The sequence below is a fragment of the Phoenix dactylifera genome, unplaced genomic scaffold (genome assembly GCF_009389715.1).
Source record: "Phoenix dactylifera cultivar Barhee BC4 unplaced genomic scaffold, palm_55x_up_171113_PBpolish2nd_filt_p 000076F, whole genome shotgun sequence".
NCBI classification, from domain to species: domain Eukaryota; kingdom Viridiplantae; phylum Streptophyta; class Magnoliopsida; order Arecales; family Arecaceae; genus Phoenix; species Phoenix dactylifera.
This window is the reverse complement of record NW_024067675.1, coordinates 1,272,337-1,292,881: the sequence shown is the minus strand read 5'-3', so window position 1 is coordinate 1,292,881 and position 20,545 is coordinate 1,272,337. Positions and strand designations below refer to the sequence as shown.

General features: G+C 38.3%; 1 protein-coding gene across 1 annotated transcript in view; it reads left to right on the top strand.

Moving 5' to 3' along the window:
* Positions 1-20,545, top strand: part of LOC103711437 (squalene synthase 13-like) — a 75,614-nt gene that overhangs the window by 36,935 nt on the left and 18,134 nt on the right. The window lies entirely within an intron of this gene.

Here is a 20,545-nt window from a genome sequence, read left to right as displayed (position 1 = left end):
ACCCTGCCCGTGGAAAGGATTCTGTGATAATCTCTTTTTTTTCTTTTCTTTTTTTTTTTTTTTGGTAAAAACGGTAGTTTATATAGCTCTAATGTGAGTACTACCTGTCAGGTTAACAGAAAGTAAAAAGTACAAGGGATAGAAAATATCTCCTATAGAAGTCTAGAGGAACTCCTCAAGGGATTCTGTCTGTGGTGATAATCTCTTTCTACTTGAGTTCTAGATAGAGGAAACGTTCACCAAGGGAGGATGCAAAATAAAAAAGTGAAAATATCAATTTGCCATTTTAATTATGTGACATGTATAAGAGATATCTAATAATTGATAAGTAGAGGCAGCATTTGGCATTGTTATCATTTTTTTAAAAAGATAATTAAGAGGATGAAGTATATTTCAAATTTTCTAAATTTTTTATAATAAAAATCTTTTTCGTATTCACTATTAATTTTGTCTTTTACGACAAAAATAGAAAAACATATTTGGTAAGTCAAAATAGAATATCCAATTGTAGTGTTTTCTCACAGTGGATGCTGGGCATGTAGTTGCCTGTGATTATCAAGTGGAGGATATGTGAGGTAGTATAAATTGCAGTATTGATTCCATTGTTAGGAATTGTATCCTAAGGATCAATCGTGAGTATGTTGATGATTGAATTTTGTAAATGAATTGATAAATTAATAAAGTGTTATTTGGCATTATTCATCATTTCATTGTACATCTTCAAATGATCTCTTCTATGATGAAGTCCTTAGGACTTATTTTATGTTAAAGGAGGATTTATCTTCAAGTCCTTAAACATGTTCGCGACCAAATGATATGTTGTTACTTAGGATGACAACATAATCGAGATTAGGTCGTTGTGTGACATATACGTTGGTTGTCCTCTTAACCAAGGAGTGGAGACATTGATATGTTACACAGATGAAGTGTAGGGGTATATTTTACTGAACGTGACCAATTTCGGAATGCTCTACTGTCAAGATATGTTCCGAGTGGATATGGATATAAGTATTCTTCAGATCTGAGATCATCATAGTGATTAGCAAGCAACTCACTGTACTTTGGTACCGGACTAGCAGAATTTCTAATTCTGGAATAGAAGATTACTGAGTGCAGTCAAGTACTTGCAAAATCAGTGTGTGAGTCAAGATGGAATTGACCCCTTTCGGAAATAGGAGATAATGCTTTGTGTTCAATTTAGCAAAACTTTGGTCAAGGTAATCCTTGTGAAGAGTCACAGGATTTCTAAAGTTGATCCCATAGAGAATGTACTTATTACAAAGTTGACAGTGAACTCTGAAGTCGTCCTGAGCATTTGGAGTCATAGGGATGAATTATACAGTAACCATAGTTTAAGGGTTCTTGAATGTTGCTTTGCAATCATTCGGCCTATCCGGACGTCGGGTACCATTGCTAGATGGTCATTTCGATTAGTACAAGAAGTTGTTCTTGTGCTACCGGCTTAGGTTCGAACCTATGGGGTCACATGAATAGAAGTTTCTAGGTTGATCAAATGGCTGATTGATGATTAAGAATCATCCAGGGATAATTTGGTCAATTTGATTGACAAATTATCCTAAGCAAAAGTTGCATTAAAATAATTATTGAATTATTGGAGGATTAATTAGCAATTAGATTGCTAATGAACTCAATTTGATTGAGTAATTGGGCTTAGGTTGAGCCAAATTGAATAGGATTCAATTTGGGCTGCATCAGGGTTTGACCTAATTGGATTGGGTTCAACCCAAGTAGATTGAGCTTGACCCAATTGATGGGACTTGACCCAATTGGATTGGGCTTGATCCAAATCAATTAGAAAATCTTATTTGATGAGGATTATGAGTCCAAATAATCAGAATTGGATAAGGAGAAGAATCTCTAAATTTTAGGAACCCATCCTTATCCTTCTTGGAGAAAAATGACACATTGATTTATCCCCAAAATTTTTCATGCCTATCCTCTTTATTTTTGGCCAAAAAATTGGCATGAGAAGAGAGGAGGCGTGGTGCTATATTTTCTATAAAAATGGTGCCTCAAATCTTCCTAAAAAGATTTAAATGAATTTCCTAATTTATAGGGATTGCATGGCGCATGAAATAGGGTGGTCTGCGGCTGAACTTTGGACGCATGAATTTCTATCTTTTAGGGATCCAAAATGCACGAAATTTGGATATGTTTATCTCCTCTTAGCTGCCAAATCACCATAATTTTTTGGGGATTTTATCAGCCAAATTAATTGGCTAAATTAGGTGTGAGGCGGGGGGGGGGGGGGTGGTCTTTTGGCTATAAAAGACCCTCACGCCTAGGGTTCAGAATATACAACATTTAGAGGTTTCAAAAAATTCTGAAAAAATTTCTGAGGACCTCCATCCCTTCTTCTCCTTCTTCCTCACGTCCATCCTCCATCTCCTTGAAGAACAATCAAAGGTTGAGTGTTTAGAAGGAGAAAGCTTGAGCCACTGCAGTGTTCCTGCGCGAGCTAACACTCCTGCGGAAAACGATCTACTTAGGGCTTCGCGTGGACAATCTATAGAGGCCGGACACGTGTGCGGCTGCAAAGTGTGATCAAGGAGTCATCCAAGACCTCCAAGGAATCAGGTATGAGATTTGATCTCATTAAAGTTAAGATTAGATCTTAAACATGGTTGCTGAAATTTCAGGGTTGCTGAAATTTCAGAATTGTATGTTAGACATACAATCATTGTTTCATGCATTACTTAAGTATTTAAATCATGGTTCTTATTTTTGTTGTTAAGATCTGATATCTAGCATGCATGAAAATTAAATAGTTTAATTTTAAAATACTTCCGCTGTAATTTTTGAAAATAAATGCATGCAAAAGGGATCCTTTCATCCATGTCGTCTATTTCATGGTTATTTGTATAGATTTAAAATTACTAGAACTCATCATCTGGGTCGAACACATGATACAACTATGAATCTGGATGATTCTTTAGAGATCATGTAAAGCCTAAAATAAATAATTTTTAAATAATTTTAGAAATTAAATCAACAGTTTGTAACCAATTAATTCAACTAAATAAATCTACTATAATCAAATAACCAATTTGTTCGATTTTAAAATTTTAAATGTTTATCAGTATTAGAAAATAAATTAATTAGTAACTCTGATGCTATAATTCTACAACCAACCCATTTAAGACTAAGCGTCTCTCTAAAAGGAAAAATAATAGTGCGAGTTTTACAGCCTAATGAGAATTTTCATATGTACATCAATATAGATAAATAAATTTAAAATAAAAATTAACCATAAACATATTAAAATGCAGGTAAAATAAAATTTGATTATTCAATATAGCTTAAATAAATTCATATAAATTTATATATATAAATGCACATCATCAAATATATATCTCATTTAAGAAAATATACCAGATATATCATCAATTTAAAGCTTTTGTTCAATAGTGATTTCATGTCTTACTTTTCATTATTATTCAGATTTTTGATCAATATTTTTTTTTTTTTTTTAATTTGGACTATCTAAGGTCATGCTTCGGCCTATGACTGGCAAACCCTAATTTTCATGCTTCGGCCTACGGTAGCAAATCAAAATAATTGTACTTTAGCCCGCGGTGACAAAACAAAAATATCCACGTTTCAGCTCGTAGTAGTAAATCAAAACATCTGTGCTTCAGCCTATGGAGGAAAATCAATTTGTCACAATTTGGCCCATGATTGGCAATTCATAACATATCTAGTCCAAATTTTTTTGTTCATCAATCAAATTATTCAATCTGATCCATGCCAGAGAAAAATATAATTTCATATTATATTTCTTGCCAAGTTTCAACATAACTAGCATGATATTCCAAATAGCCAAAATCATAATCCAAGCAATCAAAATCATATATTAGCAATCATGCGCATATGATGCAAAACCCAAAATCATCGATACGTGTTACAAAATATATATTATCTATTTAGGTGATTGTGTATAGAAATTTTTATCTTTACTGATCCCGAACTCAAGTACAGGAACATTGATCCACTCTTTGATTTATGAACTCAGCGGTAGGGTGTCTTATTCAATACCTCGCCAAGATGGTTACTCCCCTCAACTCTAGTGAGACCAGTAAAATCCTCCCCGAAGGGCTCAATACACCACTCAAATTAAAGGATCCTTGAAGATGGATGCTAGAGAGGAGTTAGGGAGCTACTTTTATAGACAAAAGAGAGAGAGAGTTTAGAGAAGAAAAGCATGGCCCTAGAGTCCTAAAAATCTCTAAAAAATCTCTAAAAAATCTCTAAAAATCTCTAAACTCTCTCTAAAAAATCTCTAAAAAATCCTCCCCAAGGGCTCAATACACCACTCAAATTAAAGGATCCTTGAAGATGGATGCTAGAGAGGAGTTAGGGAGCTACTTTTATAGACAAAAGAGAGAGAGTTTAGAGAAGAAAAGCATGGCCCTAGAGTCCTTCATCCAACACGATTTGGAAAGATGGACTTCTATCTTGAGTCTACTTTCCCAAGCGAACTACATGAGAATTTTTTTATCCTTTCTCTCTCACCTCACATGCAAGGCATGTGCGGGTCCACCTATTTCAGGTTGGGTCATTACATTCTCTCCCTCTTAAAATAATTTTGTTCTCGAAAATAACGTATCTAAAATTTCAAAGGGTGAGGATACTTAATTCTTATCTTATCCTCGAGCTCCTAAATAGCCTCCTGGGAAAAGAAATTCAAGTCCTCTATCATACCTTTCGAATTAGAACTAATATTTTCAACCAATTCAAAATGACTTAAACAACAACTCTTTCGTTCTGCACTCTAATTTAAACGCACCAAAATACATTGAGTTCTTTATATAAGTTCCACTCAAAAATCTTTATTCTATACTAGATTTGATAAGGCTCAAAATTTGTCAAACCCCACTGATTATAACTTGAGAGACAAATTGTCAATCAGAAGCTAAATCCCATGGATCACTTCTGATGGTGTGCATGCAGAGGGCTAAGCATGAATTTCAGAAAATTTTATGCGGAAAGAACGGGTTAAACATTTTAACCCAAAATATGCTTGATATTTTAGATATTTTGACTCTGGTACCAGTCGAAGACAGTCTTCAACTGTACATCACATGTGGCGCGGGCTCAGTCCCAATACATAGGGTGACACCCGTGCGTGCCTATCAAAGCACTCATCAAATGAGCTCCCGGGTGGAGAGCCACGCTTCATCACACGATCACGCGTGAGAGTTTCCAGAAATCGGATAGTCTCCACTAATCCTTTGCTTTGACACCAAAAATCACAAAGCCCTCAGATTTCGAGGATTGTGTGATTCAAATAAATATGCATAAATCATAACTTCTTGTGATTTGAAGATTGAGATCATAACCTAACCGTAAAAGAGACCAGATCTTTTACCTTTAGAAGGGGGTTCCTTCAAGGATGCTTCACAGCCGCACAAGCGTCCGGCCTCGATGACTCGTCCACGCGGAGCTCCGGAATGATCAACTTTTCGGGGAGTGCTAGCTCGCAGGGAGACAGAAGGTTGGCTGAAAGGGAGAAGAAGGAAGAAGATGGACCTTCACAGCTCAAGAACTCATTCTTGGGCTTTCACCTTTAGAGCTTCTCTCTCCTCTCACTCTCTTTCGCTAGTACTCTTCATCTAAAGAAGAAGGAAGAGGGGTGGCCTATTTATAGGCCAAGAAGAAGGTGAGGTATCCCTATGAGGTATCCTGCCAGAGCACATGTCACACATGCAAAGGGGTGAGGTGGCCTGGAGGGCGATGTCATGGATGACCTCGTCATGGATGACATCAAGAGGAGTGTGAGGTGTCCAGGCCCACCACATGTCACACATGCAAGCAAAAGAGGTGTCCTGCTCCGCCACGTGTCACGCATGCAAAAGGATGAGGTGGCCGGGATGTGGGTCCCACATACAGTATGTGGGTCCTATAAATGCAGGACGCAGGTCCCACATATAGTATGTGGGTCCCACCTAGGCAGGACGTGGATCCCACAAAGAGAAGGGAGTCCTAGTCATACTAGGATCATAATTGATTTTAATCCAATTTGACTCAAGCCAAATCTGATTTGGTTGGGGGCAAATTAGACATTTTTACCAAATCAATTTTGGTGTCAATTACGGTTTTACCAATTTCAAATCATATTTGAATTTGGTCAAGCTCAATCTCTATTACTCAATCAAATTGAGTCTAATCAGTGATCCAATCATCAAGTAACTTCTTCAAGCAACAATTGCTTAGGGCAATCAATCAATCACATTCACTATTTACCTCTAGACGATTCTCAATCGTCAATCAGCCATTTGATCAATTCAGAAACTTCTAAGTGTGTGACCTCATAGGTTCGAACCTAAGCCGGTAGTACAAGAACACTTCCTGCACTAATCGAAATAACCATCTAGCAATGGGACCCGACGACTGGATAGGCCGAATAGATATAAAGCAACATTCTAGTACCTATGGACTATGGTTACCGCATAATTCATCCTCTTGACCACAAATGCCCAAGACGGGTTAAAAGTCTGTCAACTCTAAAACTATCCATCTAGAAATATGTTTCAATTCAATAAGTCAACTGATAGTGATTTGACTTTTTCTAGCCAGGGTACTACTTAATTGAAAACACAAAGCATTCACCCTTATTTCTAAGGGAGGTCAATCCCATCTTGATTTGCAACTGACTACCACAAGTACTTGACTGGACCCAGAAACCTTCCGTCGCTGGATTAGAAATTCAGGTAGTCCGGCACCAAAGTACAGTGAGTTGATTGCAAGGCACCGGTTGCAATCTCAAGTCTAAAGAATACATATACCCATATCCACTCGGAACAACTCTTGACAAGAGAGAGTCCGTCAATTGGTCACGTTCAATGAACGTACACTACCATTCACCTGTATACCATACTAGTATCTCTATACTCTTTGGTTTGGAAGACAACCAACAAATATGATATACAATGACCTACGCCCGATAATACTATCGTCCTACTAATAGTATATCATACGGTCATGAACATTTAAGGACTTGTGTAACAAAATCATATTTCATTACACAAAGCAGTCCTAAGGACTTCATCACATCGGAGTTTGTGAAGATATTCTGATGATGAATAAATACCATGTTATTTATAATTGATTCAAATATATTTACAATCAACAATTGATTGGATTTAGGATATAATTTCCAACAACTTCCACTTAACCTAAAGCCAATCAGTATAGTATCGTATACCCATCTTCAAGTAATGATGGTCAAACTCCTTTACACTGGGGGCCTTAGTGAAGGGGTCGGCTAAGTTATCCTTCCCGTCAATCTTTTGAAGATCAACGTCATCTCGTTCTACTATCTCACGAACAAGGTGATACCGGCGCAGAATGTGCTTGGTGCGCTGGTGTGCCTTTAGTTCCTTAGCTTGAGCGATGGCCCCAGTACTATCCGAATAGACAAAGACTGGTCCACTAAGGGACGGTGCAACTCCGAGCTCAACAATGAACTTCCGCAGCCACACAGCTTCCTTTGCCGCATCCGATGCCGCAATGTACTCCGCCTCACACACAGAGTCCGCTATAGTAGTCTGCTTGGAACTCTTCCAACAGACAGCCCCACCATACAGGGTAAAAATAAATCCAGACACACTCTTGCTGTCATCACGATCTGATTGAAAACTGGAATCAGTATATCCCACAAGTTTCAAGTCAGAATCTCCATAGACCAGCCACTTATCCTTAGTATTTCTCAAATACTTGAGGATAGATTTTACAACGGTCCAGTGGTTCTCTCCTAGGTCAGACTGGTACCTACTCACTACTCCTAGCGAGTGTGCCACGTCCGGTCGTGTACATATCATGGTATACATGATGGACCCCACAGCCGAAGCATAGGGAATCCGATGCATATAGTCTCTCTCTAGCGGAGTTGTCGGACAATCTCTTTTAGAGAGGAAAATTCCAAAAGCTATCGAAAGATAACCCTTCTTGAAATTTGTCATGCTGAACCTTTTGAGCACGGTTTCAATGTACATGGATTGGGACAGACCGAGCAACCTCCTAGATCTATCTCTATAGATCTTCATCCCAAGGATGTAGGATGCTTCTCCCAAATTCTTCATGGAGAATTGTGATGAAAGCCATATTTTTACTTCCTGTAGTGCAGCATTGTCATTCCCTATTAGGAGAATATCATCCACATACAGTACAAGAAATAAAACTACCGTACCATTAGCCCATTTGTATATGCAAGGTTCCTCTTCGTTCTTAACGAAGCCATAAGTTTTGATAACCCTATCAAAACGAATGTTCCAACTCCAAGATGCCTGCTTTAGTCCATATATGTACTTTTGCAGCCTACACATCTTAGACTCATCTGCAGAAATAAAACTTTCAGGCTGTATCATATACATCTGTTCCTTTAAATCTCCATTTAGAAAAGCGGTTTTAACATCCATCTGCCAGATCTCAAAGTCCAGATGGGCCGCAATCGCAAGCATGATCCGAATGGATTTCAGCATTGCCATAGGCGAAAACGTTTCGTCATAGTCAATACCATAACGCTGACGAAATCCCTGGGCAACCAGACGGGCTTTATAGGTTTCCACCTTTCCGTCTGCGCCTCTTTTCCGTTTGAAAATCCACTTACACCCTATGGGTTTAAATCCTTCGGGTGGGTCAACCAATGTCCATACATCATTGACCTTCATGGACTCCATTTCAGATTCCATGGCTCTAAGCCATTTATCAGAGTCAGACCTTTGTATAGCATCCATATAGGTGACGGGATCCTCATCGTTCTGATCAAGCCCAATGGGATCATCATTCCGAACCAGAAAACTGTAGTATCTATCCGGTCGATGCGGTACTCTACCGGATCGCCTAACGGGTGCAACCTCAATGGGTTCTGAGTTTGATCCAATCAAATCAGACTCTAACGGTTCAGTTCTAGTTGTCTGATCCTCTACCTATTGAACTTCATCAAGCTCAGCCTTAGAGCTGTTCGTTCCTTCATCAAGGAATTTCTTCTCCAAGAAGACGGCTCTATTGCTGATGAACAACCTTTGTTCATTAGCCTGGTAGAAATAATACCCTTTGGTTTCTTTTGGGTAGCCGACAAAAAGACATTCTTCCGACCTAGCTTCCAGTTTGTCTGCTTTCAAACGACGGACGTAGGCTGGAGACCCCCAAACTTTAAGGTGAGAGAGCATAGGCTTTTGACTGGTTCATATCTCATATGGAGTTTTAGTCATAGATTTACTGGGAACTCTATTAAGAATATAACAAGCGGTCTCAAGTGCATAACCCCAAAATGATAAGGGCAAAACTGTGAACCCCATCATGGACCGGACCATGTCCAACAGAGTCCGATTCCTCCTTTCAGACACGCCATTATGCTGCGGTGTTCCGGGAGGGGTCCACTGAGAGAGAATCCCATTCTTCTCCAGATATGTCAAGAAATCACTACAGAGGTATTCACCACCTCGATCAGATCGAAGTATCTTAATTCACTGTCCAGTTTGTTTCTCTACTTCATTACGGTATAATTTGAACATTTCAAATGATTCATACTTGTGTTTCATAAGAAACACATACCCATACCGAGATAGGTCGTCGGTAAATGTAATGAAATAGCTGTATCCACCTCTTGCACTAGTGCTCATAGGTCCACATACATCCGAATGTACAAGACCTAATACAGCACCGGCTCGTATACCTTTTTTAGTAAAAGGCGACTTGGTCATCTTTTCAAGAAGACAAGACTCACAGGTAGGTAATGATTCACAATCATTAATATTTAAAATATCCAGTGAGGCCAACCTGTTGATCCTATTCTTATTAATATGACCTAGCCTAAAATGCCAAAGGTAGATATCAGAGACATCATCAGATCTAGGGCGTTTACTTGTAGTGTACATTATACTAACAGGTTGTGACAATACATAAATGTCATTGTTTAATCGTCCATTGATTACTGTAACACCATTCATAATGATATCACAATAATCCTTCTTTATACAAATTTCATAACCGTTTAAGGCCAAATGACCAACGGAAATGACATTCATTAAGAAACTAGGACAATAGTGACATTCACCAAGGGCAATTATGTGAGAATTTGAAATAATTTGAATATTACCTAATGCTAGAACTGGAACAGTTCTTCCATCTCCAATATTTAGGAATTTCTCATTATTACCGAAATTCTCAATGACTTGCAATCCTTTCAACGTATTACAGATATTAAAAGGACTCCCGATATCCAATACCCAAGTCATAATATCACATATAGAGAAATTATAAGGTGTTATCATATAACCACCTTGACCAGCAACTCTTTGTTGACTTCTCTCATTAGCACTCGAGTTAGCCTGATTCTTAATCAAAGGTCTAGTCGGCTCATCACTATCCAATAGTGATAGGAAAAACTTATAAGAGGACATTTCTACATAAAGGACAAAACCAAGGTCTTATTAGTAAATGAATCAATTAATCTAAAGACATGGATTTTAGTCTAAAGATTCTTCCGCTATTTTATACGAATCAGGAGCCTCTACCTCTAATTCGAAGAATTAGTCTTAATTCTTTAGTGGGCACTAGAATCCAATGGGCTATACCTGGGCCCGGCTTTGGTCGGTATCAACCCAAATACACCTAAAGATAGGTTCAAAACAAATTGTTTCAACTAAACAACTTCTAGTGATCATTTTGCCCCATGAATTACTTCAGCAGGCGTATATCGACACTACTGAAAGTCCCGGTTAGGTCCAACCATTAACATGTAGCAATCAATGCAAACTATCTAATAGATGGTCAAGCCCGACTTTGGCCGGTATCCAACCGAACCACCCATTCCAATAGTTACAACTGACTCATCATTATTGTATGACAATTCCAATGGCTGAAACGCACTAGTGCGCGCATGCGCCTCCAATGTATATAGACGCATTGGACTCATTATCACACAACTAATGGGAGGCTATGACGTGGTCATCTCCATTAACCATATCATTTTATGGACCTAATAATTTAAAGGATTTTTATAATAAAAAAGCTGACTCAATCCAAATCCTCCCACTGACTTCATAAGTCAAGTATCATAGGAAATAGATTCAAGTTAGTGCACCTAAATCAGTCCAACTGATTTTCTTACAGGCATGGGTTAATTAGAGTCAATCAGAGATCTGATCAAAAGAGATTCATCAGGATGGCCAGGTAAGTGAGATCAGCGGAAGGGTATGCCATTAACTTGACTGGACCGAAACCCAGCAAGTAGCTCTCAATTAAAAACCTACTGATTATAGTTGCCTTTGGCACCAACTGGTTTATCAATTTCAATTCGATCAATATCATAACTTGTTGCCCAAGGTGACAAGCCAAGAGGGGGGGGTGAATTAGTTTCTTTTAAATTTAAACTATCTTACTCAAGTCAAATGGATGGTTAGTAAGCTAAAGCAAATCACAACACAAACAACACAAAGTATAGTGGTTCGGTGCTCTCCTTAGCACCTACGTCCACTCCCCAAGCGACCCCTTGGGAATTCACTATAATCTCGCGGATTACAGTTGGATTGTTTTCCGGGCTCACAATCCAAAAATCTTTGTTGGTTTTACGGGCTCACCAACGAACCTTTACACTTTGGTTTTCCGGGTTCACCAAAAACCTTTGTTGGTTTTACGGGCTCACCAACGAACCTTTACAATTGGTTTTTCGGGTTCACCAATCAACCTACTCCGTTGGTTTTCCGGGCTCACCAACCAACCTTTACACTTTGTTTAACAAATAAAGAAAGAAGATTTAAACTCCTAAATGAACAAATGAAACAATATAAACTACAAAGAAGAGTATAGAAAATATTTATCGCTTTGAAGTGGCTTCTCTCTTCTTTGTCAAGGATGCTTCACTCTACAAGGGAGGATGGAGCTCTTGATGACTCTTTGAATCTGCTCAACCCCTTTCTTTGATTCTTGAATAAAGCACTTGGATGAAGAAGATTAGGGCACTTTTGTTTTCTTGTGTACTCTTTGATATTGCTTTCAAAAAATTGTTCTATCTGATGAATAGTGCCACTTTAAATAGTCTCCTACATCCATTGAACAAGCCCCAATGGTTAGAATTCAAAAACTAGCCGTTACTGACTTTGGGAAGGACAAAAAGTACATCTGCAGAACTAGCCGTTATGCTTCAGCCCGTGTTTGGGTCGGCTCAACCTGTCCTTGGGTCGACCCAACTTTCACTTGGGTCGACTCAAACATTCCTTGGGTCGACTCTCTCAGAAAACACAGAAACTTGAAATTCAGCCTTCCTTCCCTTGGGTCGACCCAACCATTCTTTGGGTCGACTCAAAGTTCACTTGGGTCGACTCAACTTCTTCTTGGGTCGACCCTCTCAGTAATTCCAGAGAACCATTTTCTGTCTTCTTTTCTGTCTTGCCTTTGGGTCGACCCTCTCAGGGTTTGGGTCGACTCAAGCTTGGGTCGACTCAACTACTTCTTGGGTCGACCCTCTCAGTGAATCCAGAGAACCATTGTTCTGTCTTGTTTTGAGGATCTTGATGTTTGGGTCGATTCATGCTTTCCTTGGGTCGACCCAACTCACTGTTCATCTGTGCCATTTTTGCAGAAGTGTGCCAAATGATTTTTTGATGTGCCGGGGTCGACCCAATCATCCTTTGGGTCGACTCAATCCACACTTTGCTGCATCTTAAGGTTAGATTCATTCAAATAAACAATGAAATGTATCTATATCAATTTATACAAATATCCTGAGAGTAATAGTCTTATAAATGAAGTATCAATTTAACTTATAACATACTCTAGATAATTGCTTGTTAATCATCAAAATAACACTATCATCCTCAGTCTCCCCCTTTTTGATGATTACAAAATAAAGAGTATGAGCCTATTGATACTTGTCTTTAAGATCAGTTTTTAAAAGGGCTTAACTTGCTGAATTTCAGCTTTTCATATATAAGAGTGAAATCTCCCCCTATTTCATTTAAATGTTGCCAATTTGACTTTTTGAATTGCTCCCCCTTTCATTTATAATTCATTAACGATGAAACTTTAAAAAATAAAATATGAGTTTCAGGTTATGTATCGGGGTGCGAGAGGTGCGTGCCAAATTCTGAAATTATATGTGCCAAATTCTGAAATTTGATAGAAATTTTTGATTTGATGATTTTCATTGTTACAAATTGCTCCCCCTTGGATGTATAAGCTTTCTTATATGATTTTCAATTTGTTTGCCCAATTATTTCTCTTTTCTTGCATAAGTTCTTATTTCTCTTTCTTTACATCTCCTTTCTTTAACTTTCTTTACTTTTGCTCTTATTAATCTTTCTTTACTTACTCTAAAGATATCTTTAGTTCTCCCCTTTTTGTTACTTTATTTACTCTAAACAATATCTTTACTTCTCCCCTAAGATCTTTACTTCTTCTAAAATAAATACTCTTTCTTTACTTCTCCCCCTTTTTGTTATCATCAAAAAGATACATGGGAAAGATGCAATAAATACCAAACTTCAAATTTCATTGATCAAAATGGGAACATTTTCATACATTCATGCCAAAAACAAAAACAGATACAATGTTCCTGAATCAAAGTTTAAAGATACATGATAAAAGCAAAATACATACGAGAACTAGATATCTAGCCTAGGCTCTAAACATAGATGCTAAGATCAGCCTAGGGAGACTCTAACGGCTGGGATCTAGTCCTCATCCTCCTAGTGTACGTGGCGAGGGGAGGTCGAGCCTGGTGAGACTGTGTCTGGCGTGGAGCACGACGAGCTGGATGACTCTGTGCCGAAATCTCTGACTCAGCAGCCTGTGGCACAGATGGTCCATGGGTCTCTCTCTCTCCGGAATGCTCCTATCTGCTGCCTCAGATCACTGATCTCAGCAGACATGACGTCCAATCGGGCGTCCAATCGGCTCGTCAGCCCGTCAGTGATAGTCCTCGCCTGAGCTGACATGAGCTCAGTCATCCTGCTCCAGAACTCATCCGTATCTCTCGGAGGAACGGATGATGATGGTCCAGCCTCTGAAGGTGCAGTAGGATGATCCATATGCTCCTCATCCTCATCCTCTGGTGCATCTCCCTCTGGTGCCTCACCCTGAATGCCTGCTCCAGTGTGAATCCACTGCCCGTTCACTTTCTCATATCCCATGCGTATAAGTGTCCGTGCAGTGTATGTGTCAGTATGATGCAGACTCTTGGATGCCTCCTCCTCGAGAGCTAAACCGTGCTGTCGAAAAATCAAGGTGAGTATCATACCATAAGGTAGTGATACCCTGGAGTTGCACATCACCTTCCTCATCTGTCTCAGTATCATGGCCGGAAGATTTAGGGGAATCCCCTGAATCATACACTCCATCACTGCTAGATCTCGCTCTGTGATGAGATCGAATCTCCCGGTCTTTGGAAATAAGATTCTATTTATTATACTGAGCAGTAATCTTATTTCAGCAGTAAGAGAACTAGCTATTACCTTCGCGGAAAAGTCAAAGTTCTTATTTTTCATGATCAACTGTAGAGCTCTCATTTTGTTTTCAGGCTTTTCCGGAGTGGCTCCTACGCAGGGTAGATGAAGTAGCTCACTCAAGCTCTCCTCGGAAACTCGAACTCGAACCCCTCGAACTACCGAAACAAGCCCTCCCATACCAGTTTTGAGGAAGGCATAGAACTCCTGAACCAATCCGGGGTAGATCATCACGTCTAGGGAGCAAAGATACTCCCAACCTTGCCTTTGGATCCATTCCCTCAACCGAAACCCTTCTTGATCAAAGAACTCGGAATGGATCCTTCTCCCCGTTGTAACCGGTCTCCCCGCAAATCTTGCAAGTATCACTGAGGGGGAAGGAGGAGGAGGGGCCTCCGCACGTGCCTCACGTCGTGGAGACACGGTAGATGGCTCCGTAGGTTGTCTTTCCTCCCGTTGGATCCGTGTGACTCTTCCGGATCTCTTGGCTACGGCTCTTTTGGGTCCCATTTCTCTAAGATCTCAAGGTAATCTACTGTTTGGAGGAGTTTGGAGGAGTTTGGAGAGTGGGGATTAGAGTATTCAGAAGAGGACAAGGGCAAACAGTGCCCTAACAATGCTCTCGGGTCCCCTTTTAACAGTGGGGTCCCGACGTTGGGTCGACTCAAGATTTTTCTTGGGTTGACCCTATTCAGGGTTGGGTCGACCCAAGTGCAGAATTTTTTCTTTTCTCTTCCTTTTTGCTTCTAAGAATTTTCCTTGCTTCCAATCCTTATAAACTCTTTATGGGATAATGATACATGAGTAAAGAATCTCTAGATAACAAATTTGACTCATGTTTCATGGGATTTTAGAAATTGGAAGAATGTATCATGAGACTACTAGCTCCCTTTTATATTTCTTCAATAAAAAGGATCACATATGCCTAATTCCCTCCTTAGCATGCAGAATCTATCTTCACTCAATGGTTTCGTAAATATGTCGGCTAATTGTTTTTCAGTGCATATATGCTCAATATATATATTTCCATTTTGCACATGATTCCTAATAAAATGGTACCTTATTTCTATGTGTTTGGCTTTAGAGTGCTGAACTGGATTTTTAGTAAGATTGATGGCACTAGTATTATCACACTTAATAGGAATATTATCTAGTTTAACTCCATAGTCCTCTAGTTGTTGCTTAAGCCATAATACTTGAGCACAACAACTACCAGCAGCTATATATTCAGCTTCAGCTGTGGACAGTGCCACTGAATTCTGCTTTTTGCTAAACCATGATACTAAGTTATTTCCTAAGAATTGACATGTGCCACTTATGCTCTTCCTATCTAATTTGCATCCGGCAAAATCAGCATCTGAATACGCAAGCAAATTTAGACAGGAGTCCCTTGAGTACCATAGCCCTATATTGGTAGTTCCTCTTAAATATCTAAGGATTCTCTTAACAGCACTTAAATGTGACTCCTTAGGATCCGATTGGTATCTAGCACATATTCCTACACTAAATACGATGTCGGGTCTACTAGCAGTAAGATAGAGCAAGGATCCAATTAGTCCTCTATAGAGCTTGATATCAATACTCTTCCCTTTTTCATCCTTGTCTAGCTTGCTAGTGGGATTCATTGGAGTGCCTACTCCCTTATGATTTTCATTCCCAAACTTCTTTAGTATTTCCTTTGTATACTTAGTTTGATGAATGAAAATGCCTTCTTTATGTTGCCCAAGGTGACAAGCCAAGAGGGGGGGTGAATTAGTTTCTTCTAAATTTTGGTGCTTTAAACGTTTTCTTAATTAAGTGCGGTGGATGCTTCCTTAAACTATTTGAATGATTTAAACTAGTGCAAAGATAGAAGATGATGCAAGAATAAACGTAAGCACAAGCACAACACAAACACAACAATATATAGTGGTTCGGTGCTCTCCTTAGCACCTACGTCCACTCCCCAAGCGTCCCCTTGGGAATTCACTATAATCCCGCGGATTACAGTTGGATTGTTTTCCGGGCTCACAATCCAAAAACCTATGTTGGTTTTACGGGCTCACCAACGAACCTATACACTTTGGTTTTCCGGGTTCACCAAAAACCTATGTTGGTTTTACGGGCTCACCAACGAACCTATACAATTGGTTTTACGGGTTCACCAACAACCTACGTTGGTTTTACGGGCTTACCAACAACCTATGTTGGTTTTACGGGCTTACCAACGAACCTTTACAATTGGTTTTCCGGGTTCACCAATCAACCTATTCCGTTGGTTTTGCGGGCTAACCAACCAACCTTTACAAGTAGTTTAATAAACAAAGGAAGAAGATTTAAACTCCTAGATGAGCAAATATAACAATATAATCTACAAAGAAGAGTTTAGAGAATATTTATCGCTTGATGTGACTTCTCTCTTCTTTATCAAGGATGCTTCACTCTTCAAGGGTGGATGGAGCTCTTGATGACTCTTTGAATCTGCTCAACCACTTTCTTTTGATTCTTGAATGAAGCACTTGGATGAAGCTTGCCTTGCTAGGGTTCTCTCTTGAATGCACTTGATGTATTTTCCCAAAGCTTGCTTCCTCTGATGAATACTCCCTCTTAAATACTTCTCCAACCTCCAAATAGTCCTTTCTGACCGTTGGATTGAAGAAACTAGCCGTTTATAGCCGTTGGGAGTCCAAAAAGCATTTCTGCACAACTAGCCGTTATGTTCAGCCCGTGTTTGGGTCGGCTCAACCTGTCCTTGGGTCGACCCAACCTTCACTTGGGTCGACTCAAACATTTCTTGGGTCGACCCTCTCAGAAAACACAGAAACTTGAAATTCAGCCTTCCTTTCCTTGGGTCGACCCAACCTTTCTTTGGGTCGACTCAACCTTGGGTCAGCTCAAACTTTTCTTGGGTCGACTCAACCTTGGGTCAGCTCAAACTTTTCTTGGGTCGACCCAACTTTCAGAAAATTCAGAATCTTGAATTTCAGCCTTTCTTCACTTGGGTCGACTCAACCTTTCTTTGGGTCGACTCAAGGTTTACTTGGGTCGACTCAACTTCTTCTTGGGTCGACCCTCTCAGTAAATCCAGAGAACCATTTTCTGAGTTGTTTGAGGATCTTGATGTTTGGGTCGACTCATGCTTTCCTTGGGTCGACCCAACTCACTGTTCATCTGTGCCATTTTTGCAGAAGTGTGCCAAATGATTTCTTGATGTGCCGGGGTCGACCTAATCATCCTTTGGGTCGACTCAATCCACACTTTGCTGCATCTCAAGGTTAGATTCATTCATATAAACAATGAAATGTATCTATATCAATTTATACAAATATACTGAGAGTAATGAACTTATAAATGAAGTATCGATTTAACTTATAACATACTCTTGTTAAATGCTTGTTAATCATCAAAATAACACTATCATTCTCAATCTCTCCCTTTTTGATGATTACAAAATAAAGAGTATGAGCCTATTGATACTTATCTTAAAATCAGTTTTTGAAAAGGGCTTAACTTGCTGAATTTCAGCTTTTCATATATAAGAGTGAAGTCTCCCCCTATATCATTTAAATGTTGCCAATTTGACTTTTTGAGTTACTCCCCCTTTCATTTATAATTCATTAAAGATGAAACTCCAAAAATTTGAGATAAAACATGAGTTTCAGATTATGTATCGAGGTGTGAAAGGTGCGTGCCAAATTCTGAAATTATGTGTGCCAAATTCTGAAATTTGATATAAATTTTTGAGTTGATCATTTTCATTGTTGCAAATTGCTCCCCCTTGGATGTATATGCTTTCCTATATGATTTTCAATTTGTTTTACAAATTATTTCTCTTTCTTTCTTTACTTCTCCTCTTATTACTCTTTCTTTACTTCTCCCCCTTTTTGTTATTCTATTTACTCTAAAGATATCTTTACTTCTCCCTTTACTTCTCCCCCTATTACTCTTTCTTTACTTCTCCCCTTATTTCTCTTTCTTTACTTCTCCTTTCTTTACTTCTTCCCTTTTTGTTACTTTATTTACTCTAATTTATTTACTCTAAAGATATCTTTACTTCTCCCCTAAAGATATCTTTACTTCTCCCCTAATACTCTTTCCTTACTTCTCCCCCTTTTTGTTATCATCAAAAAGATACATGGGAAAAGATGCAAAAAAAAATAACAAACTTCAAACTTCATTGATCAAAATAGGAACATTTTAGTACATTCATGCCAAAAACAAAAGCACAATGTTCCTTAATCAAAGTTTAAGATACATGATAAACACAAAATAAATATGAGAACTAGATACATATCCTAGGCTTTAAAGAAAGATCGTGAGACTCTCCTGGATAGCTTGACTACGGCTCTCTTGGGTCCCATTTCTCCAAGATCTTGAAGTATTCTACTATTTGGAGATGATTGGAGAAGATTTGAGAGTGGGGAATAGGGTTTTCGGAAGAGGACAAAGGGTAAACAGTGCCCTAGATATGCTCTCAGGTCCCCTTTTAACAGTGGGGTCCCGACGTTGGGTCGACTCAAGATTTTTCTTGGGTCGACTCAACGTTGGGTCGACCCTATTCTAGGTTGGGTTGACCCAAGTGCAGTATTTTTCTTTTCTCTTCCTTTTTGCTTCTAAAAATTTTCCTTGCTTCCAATCCTTATAAATTCTTTCTGGGACAATGATACATGAGTAAGGAATCTATAGATAACAAGTTTGACTCATGTTTCATGGATTTTTAAAAATTGGAGGAATGTATCATGAGACTACTGGCTCCCTTTTATATTTCTTCAATAAAAAGGATCACATATACCTAATTCTCTCCTTAGCGTGCAGAATCTATCTTCACTCAAGGGTTTTGTGAATATGTCGGCTAATTGTTTTTCAGTACATATATGCGCAATACATATGTTTCCATTTTGCACACGATCCCTAATAAAATGATATCTTATTTCTATGTGTTTGGCTTTAGGAATGAGATATTAAGGATGTAAGCCAGAAGTGATCTCTAAATGTAAATTCCAAAGATATTTTTCAAATCAAGTGTAGATGGAATCTTTTTCAAGTTATTTCAAGGAGTATCAAGAATAATATTCAAAGAAGGCACGAATGAAAACTCAACATCTCTATATATATATATATATATTAAGTATATAACAAGATGAGAGCAATCTAATTAATTTTCAGAGTATAGTATAAGATCAAATAAAGATCAAACCTTATATACTTGAAAAACATAAGATTATGTTGAATCCTTAATTCTTAATGACTTTAAAGTTCTTTCATGATAAAAAAGTATTGGGGCATAGATACCAAAACATGAATCTATGCAGTGTAGGATACATAAAATTCAAGGCTTTGAAAGTTCTTTTAGAGCTCTCTTAAGGACTTTCTTTTACTCCTTTAAAGATCATAACATCAAAATCAATTAAAATGAATTGGCTCAGGATTGAAACACTAAGGTGCAAGCCAATAAGAACTCATAAGTAGATTGCAAGATAAATTTTCGATACTAAGACAGACGGAATCCTTGTCAATTAATTTTCAGAAATAAATGATTTACCGATGAATACAGATGGAAATCCAACTTTCAAAAGATATTCAATGAAGCACAAAGTTTAATACCACTTTACATTTAGTATTCTTTGTCTCATCTTTAGATGCGAATTTATACGATTAAGTTCTATATGATCTCTCCCTCTGAAATTTTCTTTCTCTTAATCTTTGAGAAAATGTACTGAAATATTAATCAGAAAATGATTCATTTAAAGCTCAAATTCTTTCAAAAGCATTTACATTTTCTTTCTTTTAAGAATCGTTTGAGTGAGCTGAAATATTTCTAGACTTAAGATCATTCACTCTTTTAATAATATATATATGAAGCACAATAAATCTTTTCAATATCAAAAAAAAAAATATTTGTTTGCAATCAAGATCATCGAAAGACACATCATTCAGACCAATATTAGTACACTTTGAAGATAAGAAATGATATGTTTCAGATGCGTATCGGGGCAAGCAATCAACGCATCAGAATTATTCTATTTTTCTTAAGCTGTAGTTTTATCTAGAAATTCATATTGAGTTTAAGCTTTTATACAAAATTAGATTCTGAATTTTAT